At 44.6% G+C, this 8687-nt stretch overlaps 1 long non-coding RNA gene and 1 pseudogene across 5 annotated transcripts; both read left to right on the forward strand.

Annotated features, from left to right (window-relative positions):
- Positions 1–1801: 1801 nt before the first annotated feature.
- On the forward strand, positions 1802–5835 carry LOC146302864 (uncharacterized). 5 transcript variants are annotated; one of them, XR_014758151.1, is made up of 4 exons: positions 1802–2113; positions 5292–5357; positions 5480–5515; positions 5643–5835. It is a non-coding gene; the product is annotated as an uncharacterized LOC146302864 (long non-coding RNA). The 5 variants fall into 5 exon arrangements; XR_014758153.1 differs by having other exon boundaries at positions 5483–5515; XR_014758158.1 differs by having other exon boundaries at positions 1802–2109; positions 5480–5835.
- Positions 5836–7415: 1580 nt separating this feature from the next.
- On the forward strand, positions 7416–8403 carry LOC146302865 (uncharacterized; annotated as a pseudogene).
- Positions 8404–8687: the final 284 nt, after the last annotated feature.

Consider the following 8687-nt stretch of genomic DNA (forward strand, 5'->3'; position numbering starts at 1 on the left):
GTCCCACAGGGCTCCTTCCTTGGACCCCTCCTCTTCTCTCTGTACACCACCTCACTTGGACCAATCATCATCTCCCATGGCTTCTCCTACCACTGCTACGCTGACGACACGCAGCTGTACCTGTCGTTCCCCCCGACCGATCCGGGGATCTCAGCTAGGATTGAGGCCTGCCTCGCAGACATCTCCACCTGGATGACCGAGCACCACCTCCAGCTGAACCTCGCCAAAACAGAACTTCTCATCATCCCGGCCAAACCCTCCATCTCCCACGACCTCTCAATCACCCTGGGATCTGCGACGGTGACCCCCTCATCCTCTGCCAGAAACCTTGGGGTTACCATGGATGACGAGCTCTCCCTCACGGCCCACATTGCTGCAGTCTCCCGGTCGTGTAGATTCACCCTCTACAACATCCGGAAGATCAGGAGATACCTGTCTGAGCACTCCACCCAGCTGCTTGTCCAAGCACTTGTCCTCTCCAAGTTGGACTACTGCAACTCGCTGATCGCCGGTCTCCCAGCATGCGCAACCCGCCCTCTTCAGAGGATTCAGAACGCGGCGGCCCGCCTGGTCTACAATCTACCCAGACGCTCCCACGTTACCCCGCTCCTCATCTCCCTCCACTGGCTACCCATTACGGCCCGCATCAGATTCAAGACCCTGGTACTGACCTTCCGAGCAGTGAACGGGGACTGCACCCGACTACATCAAGTCTCTCCTGCAGCCTTACACCCCCACCCGCCACCTACGGTCTTCTTCAGACAACCGCTTGGTGGTCCCACCGCTCAAGACCGCACAATCCCAACAAAAGCTCTTCTCCTGCCTGGCCCCCCAGTGGTGGAATCAACTCCCCACCTCCATCAGAGACACAGACAGTCTCTCCACCTTCAAGAGAAGGCTCAAGACGCACTTGTTCCGGGAGTACAACGGTACTTAGGAATGGTTTGCTGAACCCAACGCTGGTTTCCTCAAGGATCACAATGACTCTTGCTTAGACTGTTGCTCTTGTTTGTTAGTGGTAGCTGATTTAAACTGTTTTCTATTTTAGTTAATCCTATTTCTATTGCTTTCCTACAGGTACACTTGCACTTAGAGATTCATGTTGTTTAATTGTAACTTGTTTAACTACATGCTGTTAAGGTTTCCTCCCTTTAGCACTTATTTTTTGGTTGTTCACAATGTGTACTTCTTGTTTTTGGCTACCCGCAATGCTTTGAGGTTATCTTGTTATTATTATCAGTGACCTATGCACTTTGTAAAGCTCCCCTTTGGAAGTCGCTTTGGATAAAAGCGTCTGCTAAATGAATAAATGTAAATGTAATCTCCAATGCATTTTCCTTGTGCATACGAAAGCGGTCTCAAAGTTATTTCATCAAACTGATTCAATGGATCACTCCTATCCAGCAGTATTCGTCTGGCTGGCCTTTGTCGTGCATGTTGGTCCTCATTTAGATATTCCAAATATTCCATGCTCCCAAACAATCCAAACTCAGTTTCACAAACAGTAACCTAGCCTACAGATTAGTTTAAGCTTCAATTCAGTCCAATTTAGTCCTGGAGTAGCTCTAATGTTCAATTTTGCAATTGGCTTTGTTTAATACAGAACAGGCTTAATCCACGACTAATTTAAGCTACGTCTGTGCAAGTGAATTTCAGTTAAGCCAGCTCAAACAGCATTTTAGTCTGGGACTACGTTTAAGCCTTGTCTCCGAAACCGGCCCCTTAAATTTTTTCCTTAAATATGACACTTAATGGTAAATTTCTCCTTAGCTAAGGGATTTACTTGCACAGAATCCCTTAAATGATTTCCTTAGCTAAGGTGAAACGTTAAGGGATTTACTACATTTAACGTGATTTTACAGCAGTAAAATTCGACCGTTTCCACGGTGACCGCGTTGTTTGGTTGTCAAATCAAATGTATTTGTATAGCCCTTTTTACACGCAAGCATGTCACAGAGGGCTTCACATACGCCCATAGAACTGCCCCTCAACCAACCTAAACCCTCAAGGAAGACAAGGAAAAACTCCCAGAAAAACTCCCAACGGGTGAAAAAATGGAAGAAACCTTGGGAGGAGCAATTCAGAGAGGGATCCCCTCCTCCAGAGACGGTTGGTAAGAGAAAGGAGCAGAACACAAGCTAAACATAGTTTAGTGTATAGTGTATCTAGTGCATCACCTTCGTAGCTAGAGGTAGCTAGTAGCTAGCTTATAGACCTACGAAAAGGCAAGAAAACCAAATTGGTTAGAGGAGGAAAATATTGTGCTTCTACAGGAATACAAAAAAGAAAGCGCATACTAAAACGTAAATTTGATCCACAAATAACTGCAAACAAAAAACAACGTTTTTTTGAAACGTACGATTGTACAGTAGGACGAAATTGCATCGAAATTGCATCAAAAATAAACCTCAATAAGTTTGGTGAAGCGGTCAATTCAAGAAATAAAAAATACATGCTAGAGCTAGCTATGATAACTTAACTGTTATGTCCAAATAAGAGATAACCAATTTCAGGAGGGAGTCCAATAAAACAGGAGATATCAACTTTACTCATAACATAGGTCTTGTTGCTACTCAGTAGCCTAACGTTTTTAAAAAGTGAGCGCTAGCCTACAGTACTTCTTAGGTAGCTACATTTACACTGCATTTACCGGCGTGAGTATACTATATTTATATTATAGCTACTTTATTTACGGCAGTAGCCGACGCTTAAATAGTAGCTATTCATGTTTAGACTGCAGCACAGTAGCTTAACAGAGTGCCATAGGTGTGGGATGGGTTTATTTACGCAGAAGTATAAATCGGCCTTAAGTCAGAGGTACCTTAAGTTTTCATCCTTACTTTGTTTACTAAGGTCTTTTGTGCAATGCTCCTTAAGGGATTCCTTAAGTATAAGACGAAGTTAAGGAGAAAACCTTAAATACTTAAGGGAACATTTAAGGAAACCTTAAGGAAAATACTTAAGGGTGCTTTGTGCAACCAATTATATTTTAAGGAAACCTTAACAGCCACACGTTCACACACTCTCACCATCTGTGTTGCAAGTGGTAAAAAAACTCAAGTGTCCAAAGCGCTCTCTGAGCAGGAACAGTTTCCTGATCATCTAGGACCTACACCTGAGAAAGTAAATGGCCTATTTGATCAATATTCAGCAGCCACATATGGCATACATACTGGCGTATGACTAGTAGTTTCACTGTTAACTCTGTATGACACGGTGGGGCGACAGTGAGTGGTGGCAGTAACACCACTGTGTTTCCTGTCACTGCAGAGAACAGTAATACTTTTCACTCCTACAATATTTATAAATAATTGTTGAATGAACATGGTCACATAGATTACTTGAAACATACCCTGTACATATGCCTGGGTTTCTGAGATGCTGCCACCAGGGTCTGAAGAGATGCCCCCTTCCATCAGGGGGCAACCCTGATTGCTGGAGAGGGCCAGCTCCTCAGCAGGAGTGAAGTCCTGTGGAGGAGGCCCCCCCTTCTTTGCCTCTTTTTTCTTCCTGTTGGCTGCAAGCAATTTCATTGTTCTATAGCCCCTTTGTATACCAATATCCTACAAAAGGTACTGACTCAGACAATTCAGCATTGTACTTGTTGGCCTTAAAATATGTGCAAGTATTGCCTACTGCTACTTATTGGTTTGAATTATGTTTATATATTTATTTTTTATTTGCGCCCTGATCGTTTGCCACTGCCAGGGTTGCAACTAAAATAATACAGAAACAAAAGTTGAACATTATGGAATGCACAAGTATAATTATGGTCACATCTTGTGCCTGGGGCAGTGATATCAATAAGTCATGTAACTTAGGCATTTACAGCGTCTGCTATTTTTTGCCAGCTTTTCCTCCTTGATTTGGCACCAGCAACTGTGTTGCTTTTTGCCTGTATTATATGTTTGTATTGCCGATGTTTGTAGGATTATTGTCTGCTCCTCCTGCATGAAATATGCGGCTCTCGTTTTGTCCATGTTTGCGATTAGACATTGTTAAGTATATTTATTTATCAAGAACCTCACAGAGTCGTCGGGTTCAAAGAAGGTTCAATGATTTATTTCTTGCATGAAACAAGTCTGTGTTGATACAGAGTTGCTTAAAGGTTTCCAGTAATAGGCAGTTCTTAAATACATGGTTCAGGACAAGTTACAGGATGGAGACAAGACTTTCCACCTCCCCCATGTGGAGGTGATAGTCTGTGACCTTTGGATGACACTTTGCTATACCTGCTCTTCATACATGCACTTGCAAGACATCAAAGGCTCAACATTTTAGCAAGGCATGAAGTTTAAGACTTCCTTGCAGGGCTGGACTGGCCATTTGGCATACCAGGCAATTGCCTGGTGGGCCGACGCACTTTTGGGCCAAATCGGCAATACAATTGAACAACATTTTTTGGGGGGGTCGGGTCGGCCCATAGAGAACTGACAGCGGCCCATTGGTTAATTTTTTTTATTGGCACTGGCCTGACCAGTGTCGGACTGGCCATCGAGAGAATTGGGAGATTTCCCGAACGGCCGGTCCAACTATCGGCCGCTATGGCCACGGCACTATGCAAAAAAATATAGCCTAATAGTTTACGCTCACTTTGAGGACGGCCTGAATACCGAGAAAATGTTGCTGGAGCGATCCAAAATCCAAAGGGTGGGGGGTGGGAATTCCCCCCGTGTAAACCTGAATGGTGCACCTGTCCGTCCGGTTTACAGATCGCGATTGGTCAAAAATCAATCGTTTTCCAAGTATGGCCAGTTTGTTGGAGTGGGTGGAAGCAATGAGATCGCGTGCATTGTTTTAAAAGTCGTTTGCAGCCAAGACATATTTAGCTATTGCTAAAAATGTTGTTTCTTTTGCAAAGAAATGGAAAGGAAAAGAAAAGGAGAAAGGGGTGGCGCAGAAAAAGCAAGAGACAAAAAACAACGGGCACTCCTGCAAAATGTACTTATATTGAACAAATGTTTAGACAGGCAAAAGCCAAGCTAAGTGAGGGAGAGAGTCTGCAGCCCGAAGATGCAGCAGTAGCCTACCAGAGGCGTCAGGTGCAAGCAGCTGCATTGTCAACATTTAGAAAATTCAAATATCCAAAGCATATTGTTTTCATTTTTCTAAAAGCATTATACATTTGGTATTACTGTTAGTCAATATATACGCTATATATTTTAAATGAAGGAAAATAAATGGGCAAGAGAAAAAGGCACTCTTTTAAATATGCACAACATACTTTTGGGGCTTTAAAAATTAAATGTGCTTTTGAATTGCAATTGTCTAATTTGTTCTGTTCTGTGCAGCCACAGGTGACACGGGGCAAGAGATGGAGGCTGTGGTGACAGGGTCCAGTGGAGAGAATCTGACAGGTGCAGCAATGCAACTGTACACTCCATGTTAACAGGGTTATTATATGGAAATTAGTTTGTTGAATTGATTTTTATTATTGACTATAGTTAACTGATTATTGTTCTTTTACAACATTTAAAAGCAGATGCAGAAACAGAGAGAAGCAAGGAAAAAGAAAGTAAGGGAGAATTGCCATATTCATTTTTAGATACTGTATTGGATTGAATTTTGTTAACAGTCTTCGATAGCACTGCATGAGACTTTATTATTATATAACCTATTTGTATTAAGCAACATGTACACAGGTCACAGGCCGGTCTGTGTTTGAAAGTCCTGGGCTGTTTTTCGGTCCCAGTCCAACCCTGGGCCTGACCATGGACCGATTAAGAAACCACAGGCCCCTGGGCCTGAATATGTCAAGGCCCACCTCCCCTCCCCGCCTTTTTGTCAGGAATAATATTGATATTATTGTTTAAAAACGCAAAAGTACTCGAGTAATCAACAAAATAAACTATGATTATATAAAAAAAAATATTTTATATTGTACATTTGTAGCCCACACAACCCTCTCTCTTTCTTGAACAATGACCATCGCTCTGGATAAGAGAGTCTGCTAAAATGACTAAATGACCATCATAGGCTTAACAATATTATATCTTCAATAAATAGTGTGTGTTGGGGGTGCTTAGACTCAGCTCTAATGCATTTTTTTTGCACTTGCTTTTTGGATTTCTCCCTACAAAGTTGAAGGGCCCATATTGCTCATAGTACTCAGCCCCTCTAAAGTCCTATAGATAAACAGAGGGGATAAACACTTGAAAGGTATCGTGATGGTTTCTTTCTTGTGACATCTTCAAAGTGAATGTTTAGGCTATTTTTTTGTTTATTCAGTAGGACTTTTGGGGCCCTGTTAAAGACATTAATTACTTAAGCCTAGCATATACCGGCTATGGCGCATCGTGTCATATCACCATATCAATACAATACATATCAAGTTAATAACAGCAACGTCACGCAGAGGCTCTGGTTTAGGGGGCCCCTGAGCTCATGGGCCCCTGGGCCCAGTAGGCCCGTTGGTTAATCAATCCCTGCCTCTCTCTGCTAACGCCATGTCCAGAGCCATTCGGTTCTGCCATGCCATCAGGGAAGTGGGGCCCAGTTGTTCTGCAATACCTTTAACAGCATACATTGTAATAAATGTAGTTAATCCAATCAACATTTTTTTGTAGTCAACCACCAGAATAGCAGGGATTCAAACCCTGCAGTCTGATTTCTTGCCTTATACTCATCAGGAACCCCTCGTGGTATTCCTATACCATTTATATAGACATGAGGGTCAAATGCTCCTCCCTGTACCTTAGAGCGCTTCTGCCCAGTGATACCCTTCCTTGAGAATTGGTTAGCTAAGGTCTTGAAGTTTAATTTGGGGAAGAGATGAAACGGCATGAGTAGTTGAGTTAGTGCACAGCTGCCTTGCCAGTTAGCAGAAAGCTGAGGGCGTAGTCTCATATCCCGACACAGCCAACACAAGTCTGCTCTCATTATAGTGTGGTTAATGAACCACATTGCCGCATAGCTACCGTGATTCTCAGTGATATCAATGGTGTGGCTACAATAGGTGTGTGGGAGCGTTCCTATATTGTAGCCTCTTCCTGTTTCCCGATACACTGTCACTGATGGTGGGACATCTGTTCTCTTAACTTGAGGGAACAATAGGGAAAAAGTCTTACACTGTGGTCTAATGGCGTGTAGGATGTTCTGAAAAGTTGCAAAATACATTGCAAGCCTGCAGGATCCTTCTCACTCAACCTAACACCAGGGACACACTGGCTGCGAAGCACCTGGAAGCGCCGCGCAGCGCCACGATCGGCTGTGACTGAGCAAAAGCTGTTCACACCAGACTTGATCCTTATCTTATTGATCCTTATTTGGCCTACGTTATCCTTGTAAATTTGTTGCTCGGGGTCATACAACGTTGTTTGCAATGTGTGAAGAAAAAAAAAACTGTTCCTGTATCTGGTGGTTTTGGTGTGCAGAGAGATGTAGCGCCTGCCAGAAGGGAGGAGTTGGAACAGATTATGTCCAGGGTCAGAGGGGTCTGCAATAATTTTCCCTGCTCGTTTCCTGGCTCTGGAGGTGAACAGGTCCTGGATGGTGGGCAGGTCGGCACCAATAATATTTTTTGCAGACCTGACTGTCCGTTGAAGTCTCTTCCTGTCCAGTTTAGTGGCCAATCCAAACCAGACAGTGATGGATGTGCAGAGAACAGACTCAATGACTGCAGTGTAAAACTGGATCAGCAGCTCCTGAGGCAGGTTGTACTTCCTGAGCTGACGCAGGAAGTACATCCTCTGCTAGGCCTTTTTGATGACTGTTTTGATGTTTGGCTCCCACTTCAGGTTCTGGGAGATTGTGGAACCCAGAAACCTGAAGGATTCCACAGCAGACACAGTGCTGTTCAGTATGGTGAGGGGGAGCAGTGATGGGGTGCTCCTCCTAAAGTCCACTATGATCTCCACAGTTTTGAGTGAGTTCAACTCCAGGTTGTAGCAACTGCACCACAGGGCCAGCTGATCAACTTCCCTCCTGTATGCAGACTCATCTCCATCTCGGATGACCTGAACAGACAGGTCTCCTGAGGTGCAGTTGTTTGTGTACAGAGAGAAAAGCAGTGGGGAGAGCACACATCCCTGGAGGGCACCAGAGCTGACTGTCCGGGTGCTGGGTGTTATTTCTCCCAACCTCACTTGCTGGTTCCTGTCTGTCAGGAAGTTTGTAACCCACTGACATGTGGAGGCAGACACAGTGAGCTGGGTGAGTTTGGTGAGGAGGACCACTGGGATGATGGTGTTTAACACCAAGCTGAAGTCCACAAACAGTATCCTTGCATACGTCCCTAGGGAGTTGAGGTGTTGCAGAATGTACTGCAGTCCCATTTACTGCATCATCCACGGACCTATTAGCCCGGTAGGCAAACTGCAGAGGGTCCAACAGGGGGCCTGTGATGACCTTCAGGTGGGAAAACACCAGTCTCTGACCACAGACATCAGGGCGACGGGCCTGTAGTAATTCAGTCCAGTGATGGAGGGTTTCTTGGGAACCGGGATGATGGTGGAGCGTTTGAAGCAGGAGGGGACTTGACATAGCTCCAGAGATCTGTTGAAGATCTGTGTGAAGATGGGGGCCAGCTGGTCAGCACAGACTTTCAGACAGGAGGGTGACACACCATCTGGGCCTGGAGCCTTCCTGATCTTTTGTCTCTGAAAGAGCTGACATCTTCTTCACAGACAGTCAGTACCAAGGGGGAGGGAGGGGGAAGGTGATAGCAGGGGGTGCAGTTTGTTGGGTGA

Source organism: Hypomesus nipponensis, chromosome 1 (assembly GCF_054491055.1).
Source record: "Hypomesus nipponensis isolate SF chromosome 1, ASM5449105v1, whole genome shotgun sequence".
Lineage (NCBI taxonomy): Eukaryota > Metazoa > Chordata > Actinopteri > Osmeriformes > Osmeridae > Hypomesus > Hypomesus nipponensis.